The sequence below is a fragment of the Myotis yumanensis genome, unplaced genomic scaffold (genome assembly GCF_028538775.1).
Source record: "Myotis yumanensis isolate MYYU_CA2020_CCGP unplaced genomic scaffold, mMyoYum1.0.hap1 SCAF_15, whole genome shotgun sequence".
Lineage (NCBI taxonomy): Eukaryota > Metazoa > Chordata > Mammalia > Chiroptera > Vespertilionidae > Myotis > Myotis yumanensis.
In genome coordinates, this window is record NW_027223766.1 from 22,106,581 (window position 1) to 22,123,575 (window position 16,995).

Genomic DNA, 16,995 nt, shown 5'->3' on the forward strand with positions numbered 1-16,995 from the left:
TAGAATAAGTGACTCGCTTAGCTTGTCAGGGACTGTTGTCTCTTTTTCTGCCTCATTGCCATTGCTTACCATCGGCAAAACACATGTAAACTATATTCGTTAAGGCAAGTAATTACATTAGCTGCTATAACAAACAAATCCTAAATCTCAGTGGCTTTGTGCAATAAAATTTTATGTCTCCCTCACACAAACATTCCTATGATGGGGAAAGATTCCACGTGATCATCTGGTGACTCAGCTCCTCCCTCCTCACATTTGGTCGATTGAAAGGGGAAAGGGTGAGAGAATTTAGGTGTGCATGTGGGAGGATTTTAAGAGCCAGACCTGAAAAGATGACATGATTCTGGCTTATTGTTTGGCCCATACTCTGCCACATGACCACACCCAAGTGCAAGGGAGGCTGGGAAAAGTGATCTAGCTCTAGGACCAAGAGGAAAAAGAAGAGGATTTGGACAGCACTCTGTCAAATGAAATATGCTGCTTCTAAACACCTCATTTTGTCCTATAATCTCCTCCGCCTAGCATATTCCCTCTCCTCCATGCACTTCCCTTCTCTAGAAAACATCCACCCATCATGGCAACTGAGCTCAGATGTTGCCTCCTCTGAGAAGCCTTCCCTGATGTGCTCATCCTCAGTTTGCATAAGATGCCCCTTTTCTTGTTTCCCTCCACTCTTAATTTTCATCTATCATTGAACCACGGGAGCTCTACTAACATTTCCCATCTTTGGACAGTGTATAGTCGTGACAGTACATATTTGTGGAGCTACCAAAAGAATGGAGCCCATCTTCCTCTTATGTTCTCTAGTGGCACCAAAATGGCAATCCTCCAACAGGTGCAGGACTGACTTCATAAGAATCACCTGTAAAGTTTGCTACACTTAGTCTAGTCCCTCAGCACCAACCCCCAAGTGATCCTGAGGCAGAGTATACATCGGAACCTCACTGACCTTGCCCTCCATCATGTGATATGCTTTGACCAATGGAATGTGGGCAGAAGTGAGGGTGGGTCAGTTTGAAACAAGGGCTTTCAGGAGCATCGCTTATTTTTGTCCACCTTATGCTTCTACCATCTGCCATGAAAAGAGGAGGCCCCGAGTGGCTGCTGTTCCTTCATAATGTGTCCCAGAATGAGAGACTTGAGGAGTAGACCTAAACCCAAGCCCAGCCCAGCCCAACCCAGCTGAGCCACCACCAGCTTGTACACTTGTGAGCAAGAAATAAATGTTTGTAAGCCACTGAGCTTTTTAGCAGCGTTTGTTACACAGCATTACAGAAACAAAACCCTCCCACCCTGATTCTTTTAGGGCCTAACATCTGTATTTTTTGGATGTTCCACCAGCCCCAAAGGAAACAATGGTGCGTACTAGTCCTCTACTCAATACAGGAAAACCTAATGATTAAGGGCATGGAACAGATCAGTCATTTCCCTATCATGTTCCAAGAGATATGACTTTAGATAGATTCCCAGCATTTATCCAGGGACAGATGAACATGAGCCTTGCTGCAGGGGGCATTGGAAGGCAGAAGCCGGAACATGAGTACTCGGTACCCTTCCAACATCAATGTAGGCTGTAGGAGCCTATGTAGGAGGCGGGTTGCTCGATTATTTTTCCTTTCAACCAGAATTCATTGTTTCATCACATTAGTAAAATTAAAATGGGTGGAGGGGAGTATGGAGGTTAATGGGGGGGGGGGGGGATGAGGACACATTTGTAATACCTTAACTAATAAAGAATTTTTTAAAAAATTAAAATGGGCCACATTACCAAATATTATATGACCAGTTTATTCTCTCTAATCATTAGTTAATATAATTTAAAGCTAAAATAATTATATTCTGCATATAGTCTAAAGCAATGAGGGCCAAGGTTAACTTTGAATAGTATAGTTACTATTTCATATGTCTAAAAGGTGTTTTTTTTCCTACATGTCTGGCATGTAGATGTTGCTGTTGGCTATATTTTTTTAAGATGTTGAAGTGCTTTTTATACCTTTTTTAGCCCTACTAATATCACCATATACTATTTCTCCAGTGATGTAAGTTCTCTGCTTATGAATTGAGATTTTTCAATAGGCATAAAAGAACCTGACTCCATGGTAGCTGTTCTTACATATTATGGCTTAACTAGGGGTCCAGTGCATGAATTTGTGCACTTGAAAGGAACTGTGGGTGGCGAGGCTGTAGTGGGCACAGGGGTGGGTCTTGGCACATCCTCCATGCCCCTGCCAGGCCCCTCCCTCCTCTGGGCTCCTGGTCCCCTGTCTGCTGGCAGACCCGCTCCAGCCACTGCTCTCACACGCTGATGGTGCCAGCCCTGCTCGCACCCTCTGATGGCGCGGAGCAATTGGGGCCAGTCCCAGCAGCGGGTGCGAGTGGTGGCTGCTGCCCTGATTGCCCCTCAGGAGCAGGGAAAGGTAAAGAAGCCCTGAGGGGTGATCAGGGCCGGCAGCTGTCACTCATACCTGCTGACAGCGCCAAGCAATCAGAGCCAGTGCTGGGCGTCAGCAGCAGGTGCGAGTGCCAGGTGGGACCATGGCATGTGGGAGCAAAGAATTTTCAGTAACCACCAGAGGCTCTCCCCGATGATAGCTACCGGTGCCCCACTTTGGTCTGGCACCCCCGCTCACCTGCTCCACCATCCCACCATGGCCAATGCCCGTCATGTTCCATGCTCTGCCGCCTGCTGCTGATGCCACCATGTTCCGTGTGCCCCTCCTGATGGTCAGCTCATGTCATAGTGACCAGTTGTTCATTTGTTTGGTTATTCCACTGTTCAGTCTATTTGCATATTAGCCTTTTATTATATAGGATAAATAAGAAAAAATTTAACTTTTGCTATTTCTTTGAAGCTGTGAGAAGAAATTTACTATTTAACTCTATAAATACCGTGCCTTGTTTCCTTCTATTCTTGTAGAAAAGGAAGAGGGGATACTCACAAGAACATGGGGAAATTTGTCACATCCATGAATCACATTAGATAGGGAGATTAAAATACTTTTAAAAATTGTTGAGAATATTCATTTCAAATACAGAATTATAACCCCAAAGGACAGGCATTTTATGTCAGAATCTTTCAGGAGTCCTTCCGCGTTTGTCATGGCAGCAGTCCTGAGCATTCTGTATGCTTGCTCTGCTCCTGCCTGCTCTGCTCCTTTATACATGCTTGTTGGATAAATGGATGGGCAGATGGACAGTGCTGGGGAGAGGAGATGTGCTGAGCGAAAATGGGAATCACTGAGAAGGCTAATCCAAAAAGCTACGCATGTGGTTAAACAAACTCTTGCTTCCAGAACTTTTGCCCTGTGTCCCTGTCCAAGGAGGGTTTCATTCTCCAAATGACTGCCTGGAGTTTGTTGAAATGCTCATGCCTTCGAGGTCAGCCTGTCACTTCCAAATGCTGGCTGACTGTATTTCTGATACCAGTGCTTCAGAAGAATTCGTCGACTGTTTTCTTTTGTATGGATGCCATTGAATATTTTATAGTATCATGGATATTTTTAGCAAATTCTATTTTCAGTATATCCTTGAAAAGACAGACATAAAGATGAGCTCATTTTAAATTCATATATCTCATGCTAGGAAATAGCATTCTTCATTGAAATTGAAGCAGATTATGTCAAATGACTAAGTGACTAAGTATTTGTAAGCAAACTAAGAGGAAGAATTTTATCTAAATGCTCTGCAAAAGGATAGTGTGGAAGAAAGCACAGTCTTCTTATCATAACCAACATATGACCTTGCTATTAATCTGTGTAAATTTAACTGATTCTACAGAAAAAAAAAAAGAGTGAATCCTCTGAACTTAACCAAAAGAAGACAGGCAATAATTTCTCTCTTTTTTACTTGGTCTAAGGCACAGGAATTCAGGAAAAATTTCCTCTCCCTAAGTCTAAGTCATAAGATAAGGATAAAAGTAAATATGACAAATATTCTACAGCACATCACCATCATTTTAACCATAAACATCAATAGAGGATCATAAAAAGGAAGTGTATATGGCTTGCTCTTCATATTCAAATCCGCATAGTGATACTAATTTTGATCTTAAATGAGAAAGGAAAACTCTGGGTGTTCTAAGCTGGATTCTTAATGCCTAGAGCAAAAGCCTGGCTAATGAAGTTCAGCATCTCTTCCCAGGAGATGGTCTGTTTCTAAAACATTTGGCTGAAGAGAACCTGGATTTGATTTGCTAGTCCAAAGTGGCCATAGAGTTCTCAACCCCGGGGATGCAAGTTTCACTAGAGCAGGCCTGGTTGAATTTTGCCTTCCCTCCAGGAAATTAGAAACAGCATTATCTTAGGGATCTCCTTTGAGATGCAAGGTCTTTCAGGACACTTATCCAAGCATAACTATCACTCTTTCCTAATATAAAACACCCGAAGCAACTGCAAATCAGGCTCCCTCTCCTTCCATGCCTCTTTCTGAATTGGAGATGATATGGCTTAAGGGGAAAGACCATCGGTATTGCAGGCACATCTGACTGGCTAAGAGATGGCCCCTGAATGACAGCTACAGCCATTTTCAAATCCTACTGCTTTTCCTTAGTTCCTGTCCCTTCTGAATCCACTGCTGACCATATTCTCCTTCACTGGTGTCTTCTCCTACCTGTCAGAACATTACTTTCTCATGTGATACAACGTGGTTGCAATAAAAAATAATGTAATGAAAACAATAGTAGGTAGAATACTTATAGAGACTACAATGATCCAAGCACTATAGTAAGTGTTGGGGATAAAACTTTATTTCTGCCCTTAGAGAGCTTACTGTCTGGAGGGAGGAATAAGGTTACAAAGAAATAATTGCAAACCTCACAACATAGTAGTAGCAGTAGATGACTAGCAGTAAGAAACAATTACAGGCCAGATTATTAAAGTTTTGGAATGAACTTGCACGAATAGTTTAAGCTTTACTCTATAGGTCAGTTCTATCTAAACTTGTTTTGTTAGGTAATGTTATCAATAAAAGAGAGAGAGAGAGAGAATACTAATAAATACACATAAATATACAACATAGACATTCAATCCTCATTATTCACAGAATCTGCATTTGTAAATTTACCTACTAAATAAAATTCATTTGCAACATCCAAATCAATACTCACAGCACTTCTGCAGTCATTTGGGGACAAGTGCAGAGTAGGTAGAAAATTTGAGTGACTGAAGGGCAGGTTCCCCACTGATGTCAAACCAGGTTGTCTTACAGTAAACAAGTGTTCTTTTGCAGACTATTTAGTGCCATATTTTCCACATTTTTGTGCTTTATCTTGGTGATTTTGCTGTTTTAAATACCCTCAAGCATTGTGCTAAAGTTCTGTCTGGTGTTCCTAAGCACAGGAGGCTGCAATGTGCCTTATGGAGGAAGTATGTGTGTATTAACTAAGTTTTGTTCAGACATGAGTTATAGTGCTGTTGACTGTGGTTAATCAACAGTATATGTTCAATAAATTGTCTAAACACACACACACACACACACACACACACACATAAAACAAAACCTTGTTTTGTCAGTAAAGTTTTTATCAGCTAAGCACAGATTATAATGAGTTGTGTAGACAATTCAATTATTTTCATATTCGATTGAAATAAACATATCTTTGAATTTAAAAATTAAATATAGGCTAAGAAGAGTAGGACCCTGGAATTCTACCAGCTGTTACTTCCATAATACATGCTTTACAAAGTCACCATCTTAAGCCGTTATCCCATTGGCAATTTTATTAGGTATTTATCCTCTGGTGTGCAATTTCTATTAGTATTGCTTTATGAAACCCCTTGCTGCCTGCTGGGGTCAGAAAACAAGGCTGCAATCATCAAGAAATGGAGCTGGAGAGCTCTGAGAAGGAGACTTTCAGAAATGAGGGACAGGGTGGCAAAATGAGACAGAAAGGCCTATATTTCAGTCTGAAGCAGACCAGAGAGCATCCTTAACAAGATCTGTTTCTATTGCTTCAGAGGGTGGCCTATAGGAGTTTGAGATATCAAAGATGAAGGAATGCTGACTGATGTAAAGATCCAGATCACAATCGTGGGAGTAGAAAAATGTTGATTGGAAGTGAAATAGACATCAAGTGGTCGAAGAACTATGCCCCCTGAAAATGGCAGGAATTGGGATGGGGGAGGAGGGATCAATGAACCAAGCACTAAAATTCTTCCTAAATGTAGAAAAGTACAAGGATATGATAGGAGAATACTATGAAGATGATGAAAATATAGGACTTGTTCACATTAATGTTGGAATAAGAATAAGGATAAAGAACAGAGAGGCCTGACTTTTGGTTTGGGCCCAATGATTGCCAAGATGAGAAGAATGGAAGTATTTACCAGCCAGAAAATTTTCCTAAATTTGATATTAACATTATCTTATTGCTAGAACTGGCTGTATGTCTCAGCTGTTATCAGGGACTGGTCTATGCAGGACTTCCCTATGTGTCCCATATCATGTGGAAAGATCTGGCTCCAGCATGGCTGTGGGGTGAGGTGCTAAGGATGGTTTGCAAAGCTCTTTATTACCCATATTCATCTCCTATTTCTTCCTGGCATGACTAAATGTCCAACAACATTCCCCCCTCCAGAACTGAACCCGAACCCCACAAGGGCACAGTGCACATGTCCTCTCCACCTCTGCCTGGAGAATTTGTAATCAAATTCAAGCATTAATTTAAATGCTCACTGCTCCATGAAGTCTTACCCAACTGCTCCTCCTCTCTCCAAACTTTACTAAGCTCCTCCTTTGGGCCAGAAGTTCCCAGAGCACTTCCATCAAACTGAAGATGACCTGGAGGGGCAGAATTAGATTGAATTAAATAGAACTGATATGCCCTGAGACCCCTAAAGACATGTCCAGTGTACATGTTTAGTGGAGAAAGCATTAGCCAAGTTTGATTGTAAATCAACATGTAAGCATATGTATCTGGCACATTAGAGCCAGCAATGTGTTGTGCTGACCCTCCAGACCTGGACCGCCTGGGTGCCAATCCTCCTCTGCCAGGGATTAGCTCCATGGCATTGAGAAACTTCCATTACTTCCATTTTCTTCTCTGTAAAATGAGGAGCATGATAAAGGTATTAACACAGAAATGTTATGGGAATTAAATAAGTAAATTAATATAAAGCTGTTGGCACTGCCCAGACTTATGGTGAATGCTCAGTAATAGCTTGGTATTGTTTTGATTAGTACAATGTTTAAAATCCTCATGACTTTAATTGAAAATTGTTGTTAAATTTGGTTGCATACTAGGTGTTAGCTTTCCTTTGCTTTTTGTTCATTATTTTATACTTTTGATTTTCTTTTGGGAGAATTCAAGCAATAAAAAGCAAATTAAAGAAAACTATTAGGAAACATTTTAATTTTCCCTAAGCTTCATACACCTCATGCTTTTCAAATCATGATGTGATTTTTTTTACACTTAAGAACTCACACACAAACATACACGATAATCATTTACACATAATTTTAATTCCTTATTTAAGAGCTTATCTCATTATATCCTATCCCTTATCCTTGAAAAAGATAGTTCTATAAAGTATTTTTAAGTGGGTAAGGCAAAATAGGAATATGTTTAGACAGTATATTTAAAATAGCATGAAACTCTGCTTCTTTTACTTGCCAGTTCATGCTCTTACAAGTCTGTGCATTATTTTAAACAGGGATTGCTTACCTGTACTTCTTACTAGAATCATGTGGGAATGTAAATACTGGTAGCTTTTCAGATGAAAATGCAATGTGAAATATATTCTGCACTATAATGGAGCTTTACTCCACTCTTAAAGTAGAATAGCAAGTGGACGATTTTAAGACTTGTGGTCTATTTATTAACAGGCTGCTTAGGGCAGCATTTGCACTGTCATTTCCTGGAAATCTTACTAACTCAACACTAGCCAATCCATCATAGGACGTGATGAAAAGCATGTGGGTCTCCTGCACTTAAAATTGAAATTAGCATGATTGGATTGCACAAAGGGTCCTCTGAAGTCAGCCCTGGTTAACTTCAAAAATTCATATGCTTGGAAGAAAAAAAAATCCAGAGCTACAAAGAGTTAAGAATCTAGCCCACATAATGTCATGTTTTACTTAAAGCTTAAAACAAAAGCAAAAAATGCTCCTATGAAGATATCAATGGCGTATTTTACAGAACTAGAAAAAAAATACTTCAAAAATGTTTATGGAACTACAAAAGACCCCAAATAGCCACAGCAGTCTTCAGAAAGAACAAAGTTGGAGGAATCCTGCTACCTGATATCAAACTATACCTCAAGGCCATAGTAATCAAAACAGCCTGGTACTGGCATAAAAACATAGACTTATTGATCAATGGAACAGAAGAGAGAGCCCAGAAATGAACCCATGCCTTATGGTAAATTAATATTTCACAAAAAAGGCAAGAACATACAATGGGGTAGAGACAATGTATTCACTACATGGTGTTGGGAAAACTGGACATTTACATGCAAAAAAAAAAAAATGACACAAGGCCATCTTCTTACACCAGGCACAAGAATAAACTCAAATTGGATTAAAGACTTAAATGTAGGCCTTAAAATAATAAAAATTCTTGACAAAAGCATAGGCAGTAAAATCTTGGATATTTCTCATAGCAATATTTTTTTTCTGATATATCTCCTTTGGGCAAGGGAAACAAAATAAATAAACAGATGGGACTACGTCAAACTAAAAAGTTTTTGCACGGCAAATTAAACCATCAACAAAATGAAAAGACAACACCCACTGAATGGGAGAATATAATCGGGAATGATACATCTAATGAGGGGTTAATATCCAAAATTTACAAACAACTTATGCAACACAACACACACAAAAAACAAATAATCCAGTTTAAAAAAATGGGCAAGTTATATGAATAAACACTTCTTCAAAGAAGACAGATAGCCAATAGACATATGCAAAGATGCTCAACATCACCAATCATCATAGAAATGCAGATTAAAACCCCAGTGAGATATTACCTCACACCTGCCAAAATGGCTACCATCAATAAATCAACAAACAAGTGTTGATGAGGATGTGGAGAAAAGGGAACCCTTGTGCACTGTTGGTGGGAATGTAGATTAATGCAGCCACTGAGGAAAACTGTATGGAGTTTCCTCAAAAAATTAAAAATGGAACTGCCTTATGACCCAGGGATTCCCTCTGGCAATCTATCTGAAGAAACCTGAAACACTAAATGAAAAGAACATATGCTCCCTTATGTTCATTGCAGCATTATTTACAATAGCTGAGGCTTGGAAACAGCCCAAGTGCCTATCAGTAGATTAGTGGATGAAAAAGTGGTGGTACATTTATATGATGAAATACTACTTGACTGTAAAAAAGAAAGAAGCCTTACCTTTTTGCAATAGCATTGAAGGACCTGATGAGTATTATGCTAAGTTAAATAAGCCAGTCAGAGAAAGTCAAATACCATACAATTTCACTAATATGTGGAATCTAATGAATAAAATAAACTAACAAAATTGAAACAGACTCATAGATACAGAAAACAGATTGATGTGTGTCATAGGGGAGGGACATTGGGGGACTGGGTAAAAAGGTAAAGGAATTAAGAAAAACCCCTCATAGACACAGACAACAGTATGATGATCACCAGAGGGAAAGGGGTGTGAGGGCAGGTAGAAGAGGGTAAAGGGGGGATAAATGGTTATGAAGGGGACTTGACTTGGGGTGGTGAACATAATGCAATATACAGGTGATGTTTATAGAACTGTACACTTGAAACCTATATAATTTTACTAACCAATGTCATACCAATAAACTTAAAAAAATTTTAAGAAATAGATTCATGGATATGCTGAATATTTGGATAAGTATGAGACATATGAAATGACAAATCTGTGGGAAAATCATGCTATTTAATAAGTGATTCTTGGATAATTGGCAATCCATATATAAATAAAATCTGTATCTGACACCATATCACAAAAATCTAGTTGGATTAAATACTTTTATGTGAATAGCAAATCTTCAAACCATTTAAAAGTACATACATGAAAGTAATGATTTTGTTGTAAGGAAGGTTTTAGTGATCAAATACACAAAACATGAAATACAAAGAAAAAGAATGACAAATTGAACTACATGAAAAATAAAATATCCAAGTACCCAAAATAAAGATTAAATACAAGAAGGAAAACTGAATAAAATATTTACAAAATAGACAACTAAAAACTATGCGATCCATTATATATAGAGAGGGTCCCTAGAAATAAATGAGATAAGATAGATAATTCAATAGAAAAAAATTGGTTAAAGATTGAGAGAATATTTCACAAAAGATGATAAAAATGAATGAAAAAATTTTTTGAAAATACAATTTAAAACAGCAAAATACAATTTAATAACTATAATGGTGTAATTTTTGCCATTATGCAACTACAAAACTATGGCAAAAACTCATTTACTGACAGGAGTTTAAATCAGTACATTAGAGAGAACTTGACAATAGATGGTAAACTTGAAAATGTATAAGATATATGTGAATGTATGTAATATAGTATATGCATGTATATGCACATGTAGGAATCACTTTTTTCTATTTAGGAGTATCAAACAAATTCCTGAATAAAGGTACTAGCTTAATCTGATTCAATAAAAGGAAAGCACCCCTTTGCCCTTTCTAATGAAGAAAAGTAATTACCTGGTATGTTTATAATGTCAGAATTCATACCCAAGAATTTTATGAACTAAAATAAACTAATAACAAAGAGTTAAGGGAGAAAAACGGAAATGGTCGTGCTATCAAAGGAGTTATAAAATAATGACTTCCATTTAATAAATATTTTTGTATATTTTCCTAAAAATAAATTTTCAAGGAAAATACAATGTTTTATTAACATAGGAAAAACACTCAAATGGAATAAATGAATTCCTTTTCCTCTTTTGAATAAAATAAATGTCAGTTATTTGGTCCATGCTATACCAAGCTAAATACACAGAAAAAAAAAAAAGAAGAATGTAATTAAATAGCTTCTCATTTGGTGCATTGTTTATGAATTCAGCCTTGATGATAATGTACTGAAACACAATCAATCACTGATTTTAATTTCCTGTATTGTGTTGCAGACAGATGAAAAGGGAAGAGAATGACCTGGAGGCGCTGCTTACCAGGCTGTGCCCCATCTCTCCATCCAGATGGCACACACATTCCGTGTTCTTTGCAACATGAGTTTAGGTCCATGCCATTCAGAAAGCTCTTTCCTAGGGGATGGAGTTAGAAAAGACTCATCACCTTATTCTTTGTGTATACCAGTGGATTAAAAGGCTACGAGCTTAATTTTCATGAACCACATAATAAAAAATGGTCTCAGATTCTGCATCTGTTACATGTTCTAAAAATTACATGGTCGATAATGCCTTGACACTACTATGGACTCCATGATCAAAAGTGTATTTGCTAAAATGTTTCATTATAATATGGGTAACAATTCCTGGTTCTTCCTTTCTCTTCCTTTGTCTCATTTTTGACCATACAAATGTTAAGCAGAATTTATAATATAAATTGAATGAAATTATTATGTAAACATGAGAACAATAATTAACTTTCCTTCATTAAGTTGAATGTTTCCTATAGGAACAGAGTAAAGCTTAAAAAATTATCTGTAATTAAACATCTGGAATTTTTTAAGCTTTATGTCCAATGAGTATATAGAGTTTTTAAGGCTTTTATTTAGCACCTAGGTTTACTACTCAAGCACCATCAGTCTTATCTTGAAAAATTGTTTCTTCAAGAAATTTCTTCAAAATGCTTGACTTTTCCTGGAAATTCATACATATAATCTCTTATCTTGGACCTCTGTCAATACAACATCTATACAATGGGTTAAAAAAGTGAAGTACTTGGTGAGGAAACAAGGATCCCTTCTTCCTGACAACTTTCTTTGATATTCAATGGGACACAACCCCTCCCTTCTTTTTTTAAAAAATATATTGTATTGATTTTTTACAGAGAGGAAGGGAGAGGGATAGAGAGTTAGAAACATCGATGAGAGAGAAACATCGATCAGCTGCCTCCTGCACACTCCCCACTGGGGATGTGCCCGCAACCAAGGTACATGCCCTTGACCGGAATTGAACCTGGGACCCTTGAGTCCACAGGCTGATGCTCTATCCACTGAGCCAAACCGGCTAGGGCAACCCTTCCCTTCTTGAATCCCCTTTCTTTGTCTCTATGTATCTGATCCATTGACTGTGCCCCTTGGAAGGATGAAGCTGTGATTTGTCTCTCCCTGTATCCCCCAGGACCAAGCACAGTGCCTGATAACTGAGTCAATAAAATGGAAAGAAGAGTTAAAAAATCTTTCTATTAAAAGAGAATCCCCCTTTGTATCCCTTGTCATTGAATCTCTAGATATTTCTGAATAGTCCAGAGCACATTTAGAACATTTCAGACTCTTGTGTTCTTTTATGTGAAAGTCAGTCAGGTGTGGCCACAAAAGGGGACACAAGAGAGATTGGGAAAAACAAAGTTTAGTATGCTCACAGGTCCTAGCATATGGTGGAGGGTGTGGTTGGGGGGACCTGGGGAAGACTCAGGTGGTGAGGAGGCAGGAAGCAGGGCAAGCTGAGGCTAGACCCTCTATTGGGGGTTCTAAGGCAAGGCAAGGCAGGGCAAGGTAGACAGGTTAGGACTGGCTAATTGGAATAATTTCAGATGGCTGCTAGCTATAGGGGTGGTCCCTAGTTGCCTGGTACCTGGCTTTGGAACATTAAGGCAGAAGTGTATAGGCCCTTGTAGTTCACTGCTAGACAGAGGAACTCAAGCTCAGGGTTGGTTAGTTTGCATAGCAAAGGCTCCAGGAGGGGCAGTCTCTCCCCAGCCAGAAAGGTTTTAAGATGCTCAAACATTATAAAATGAAAAATATATATAAACATTACACACATCCTCATGGAGAGGTTCCTGCAAGTCAACAGCAGAGAAAGCAGTGGTCTGTCCTTACTTTTAGGGTCATGGCCACTTCTCCGCACCACTGTGCCTCTCTCCTTTCCCTGAGGAGGACACCTGGCATCCTCTCACTTATTCCCTCCCTCCAGGCGAGGTGGTTTGGAGACGGATGGGAAGAGCAGGCTGAGTGGTGCACGGCCGTGGAAGTGGACAAGAGTTACCAGACTCGGTGCAGATGCACTAAGGAGTCAAGATGGGGGAGTGGAGGTGTGACGGTCTCCCTTCACTTTGTGGAGTTCACAGCTCCTTTTATCCAGTAGCGCCTGCAAACCAAGTAACAGGTGCACTCTAGCGAATCGGGCTGCCTCTATCTTGGAACCACAGTGGGGTCTCTGGTCCCAGACCACTAGCAACAAGGACAATGGAGCTAGTGGAGGTGATTTCTCCATTTTGACATTTTCATGAACCTTAGCAACCCAGCCAAGACACTCTTTTGCACCCTAGGGTTTTCCACTCTGTCCAGGTCACCCGGTGAGGGGACCTGCTCCTCCACACATCCATCAGCTCTGTCAACTGCCCCCCAAGCAGCCGGAGACCCAGATGACCTGTTCCATGGCTTGGCACTTCCCTCCCAGCTTTATTTCCTGCTGTGCTGTTGCTACACTCTTCTGCGTTCCGCTCCTTGAAGCTACTGCTGACAGCCCAAGTGGCCCTGGCCCACAGGTATTCTCATTAGTGTAATGTGTCCATTAAAGAACCTAGCCACACTAATTTTCCTCTTTGGGGCTATTGTGGGACATCAGCTGTTATTTGTTTATTATTCCCATTCAGTGTTTGATTCTATTGCAAGGGTTTCCCTTCCCCAAATCATTATTGCAATCTTTGTTTTTTTATCTAGCAGTAAGTATTTTATATCAAACTGGAAAGGAGAATAAAGAATAAATGCCCATAAATAAACTGATTAGTTCCTCTCTTCTTCTGGAATATTTTTCTAAAAACCTGAACATCCTTTCCCTGAAGCTCTTTGTCTGAGCCAGTACTTGTCAGAATTTGGTGAACGCCTTTCAAACCTGCTCTCAGTTCAAACTCTAGTGCCTTGAGACTATAATCTAAAGAAGATTAATTCTAAAAATTGCAATTTTAGGAAGCAAAACCACCAAGAAAATTAAAATTCACTGCAGTGTATGAAAAATCGTTAGTAGAGACTTCCCTCAGCTCTCACTTCAAGGACAAATGATAAGACAACACAGAGCCCAGTTCAAGGTCACAGGTGCCTGCTCCTTCCTCACCATGGGCCCTGGACTGGATGCCAGGTTTAGAATGGAACTGAAACCTGATGCAATCAATAATCATCATCATAAAAGTGTGTTCCTATAACTCCATGGAACTACTTTCCATAAATTTTTACTTAATGGAATTGCACTGAAAGTGGTTCTGAGGCATTCACAGCATTTTCGTTGTCATGCGGAGACACAGCACAAGAAGCCTCCTTAAAAACCAGGTCTCAAGGTCAAGAGAGGAGAAAGACTGCCTTTGTGTTACCTCCCGTCTTGAAACGCAGCAGTGTGCTGAGTGGCCACCCCCATGGAAGGCAAGAAACAAAGATATAAAACAGCAGACATCCCAGGAAAAAGCAGGCAGAACATGCACTAGAACAAATATAAAATGTATCCGAAGGACAGGAAAGATAGCTCCTTTCTCTGGTCATGAATAGAATAAAATAGCCAGCGGAAGAAACGCGCACACACAATGGAAAGCATTCTGTGACGTGTGACTTATTATCCATGTATTTTTGTCAGTGAGACACTCCTCTTTGATTCTGTGTGCCAGACAATTGGTATCTAATTAAAAATAAGAGCGTTTATAAGAAGAAAGGAGAAGACAAATTTTAAATGGAATGATCAAACTACTTGGTGGAAGTCGAAGGGCGCCAACGATTGCTTTAAATCGCCATCTCAGGCCTTGTCGAGATTATGCCTTTAAGCTTCCGTTTCCTTTTCTGCCTCATAAATTGACTTGACAAAGAATGAACTGCTGTTTGTGAAGCACTTACATCCCTAAATAACGACTGCAATAAGAAGGCAGATGAGGTCCATGGAGGAAGTGTTCTTTTCAGAGCTGCACAGGTTTTCTCCGGTGACATCCTCTCTGAGACTTCGGCTGCCTCGACTGCCATGCATCTCTTGGGAAGCAGAGGCACCTACAGAACCTCTCAGACCTGAGTGCTTTGCTCACTATCAGAGCAAAGCTGCCGCCCTCCGCTGCTGACTCTTGAGAGATAAAATTAAGGGTCATTTGTGCTTCCTCACTCCCAAAATTGAAAATTGGTTAACTATGTCACTCCACCTGCAAGAGAAAACGCGTGGCATTTGTCATGGTCTAGGACAGTGGTCGGCAAACTCATTAGTCAACAGAGCCAAATATCAACAGTACAATGATTGAAATTTCTTTTGAGAGCCAAATTTTTTAAACTTAAACTATATAGGTAGGTACATTGTTATTAACTTAATTAGGGTACTCCTAAGGCTTAGAAAGAGCCACACTCAAGGGACCAAAGAGCCGCATGTGGCTCTCGAGCCGCAGTTTGTCGACCACAGGAGGATGCTGGAGAGATAAAACCTGTCTGGCTCCCTGGTTATCGAAAAGGACAAACAGACAAATAGCAACTGACTAGTACGGGCGCTTCAGAAGTCTCAGAAGGTCCGGTTTGTTTATATTTTCTGCAGTGCTCTTAACGCTAAATTAGAAATATATAGCATTGGAACTGACAGAGTGTAGAAAGTGGTATCAACAACACTGCTCAGAAATAGAAGAGAAAAAAAAATCTTAAGCCTTAGCTTTAAACGTCAAATCCAAATTGATCTGTAGACAGAGAAAGACTTCCTCCTAGAAAAAAAAATTGCAGCCAAACGCTCATCAATAGAGACAAAAGATGGGCTTGGCAAACTCATTATAGTGCCAGTTGAAGCTGTTTGATAAACCACAGGACAGAGACAAAGCTCTTTGTCAGAAGAGCAATATGAGGCTCTCCACTCAACCTGCCAACTGCAGCTAGCATGAACATCTCTTAACAGGAAATGTGCAAGGGGTGGAAAAATGAAGGAGCCATGCGCTGAATGAGACAGAAAGCTCCAGATCAGTCAAAGGCATTGCCTGAAATGCCTGGCGTTGGTTAGATGCCAAAGCCCAATGATGCAGCAAAAAAATTTTACAATCAACAGCTCAGAAGAGATCCACATTGCGCACACCCACAACTTAGTTAACTACTCATTTAAAATCCTGCACATCTGGGGCAGGGTAAGACTGAATGACTGAGCCAAATGACGTTCATGGGCAAGATCATGAGTGCTGAGTATCAGAACAACCATCCCTTCCAGCCTGACTTCCCGTGTCCTTGCAGATTAAGCCTTGTTCAGAGCACTTGGGATTGTGCATGTGATCTAGATGTATTAGCTTACACACTTTGCTCTACATGAGTCCCAGTCTGCCGGTCTTGACAAATTTTAGTCCAAGCTATTGAGAGAATTTGGGTCAGAAATCATACATACTGGAAGATTCAAAATGGGATGGTGCTGCTTTGAAAAGAGAGAGGTTTATGACCACCACAGGGAGAACCAACAGCCTCCGGCTCTGCACTCTGAGTGCACAGGTACACATGCTGAGTCACTGCCTCCCCTGCTGCCCCCAGCATTGACTGAGCACAGCGGGACTCGCAGAGCAGACCACAGGTGCCTGATGTGGGTCTCCTCTAACAGGCGAGCTTTGCTTGGGGATGTCCTGACAGCTTGGTGACACTATCTCAGGACTGCACAGTGGTCGAAGGCCCTCCCTATCGAATCCTTTAATTCCCTTCTTCTCTCACAGGTGCCACCCCTGCATGACAGTCTAAAGTCTCCTTTCTCCTATTCCTATTCTCTCCCTCTTTATCCTTCGTGGCATTTCCTCAATAAATCGCCTGTGTGGCTAACCCTGCCTGGGTAACTGCTCATATCTATACACTAGAGATGGCCAGCCTTTGGTTCTAAAAACAACAGATTCCAGCTCTGGCCAGTATGGCCCAGTTGGTTAGTGCAGTCCTAACCTATGCGCCCAAAGGT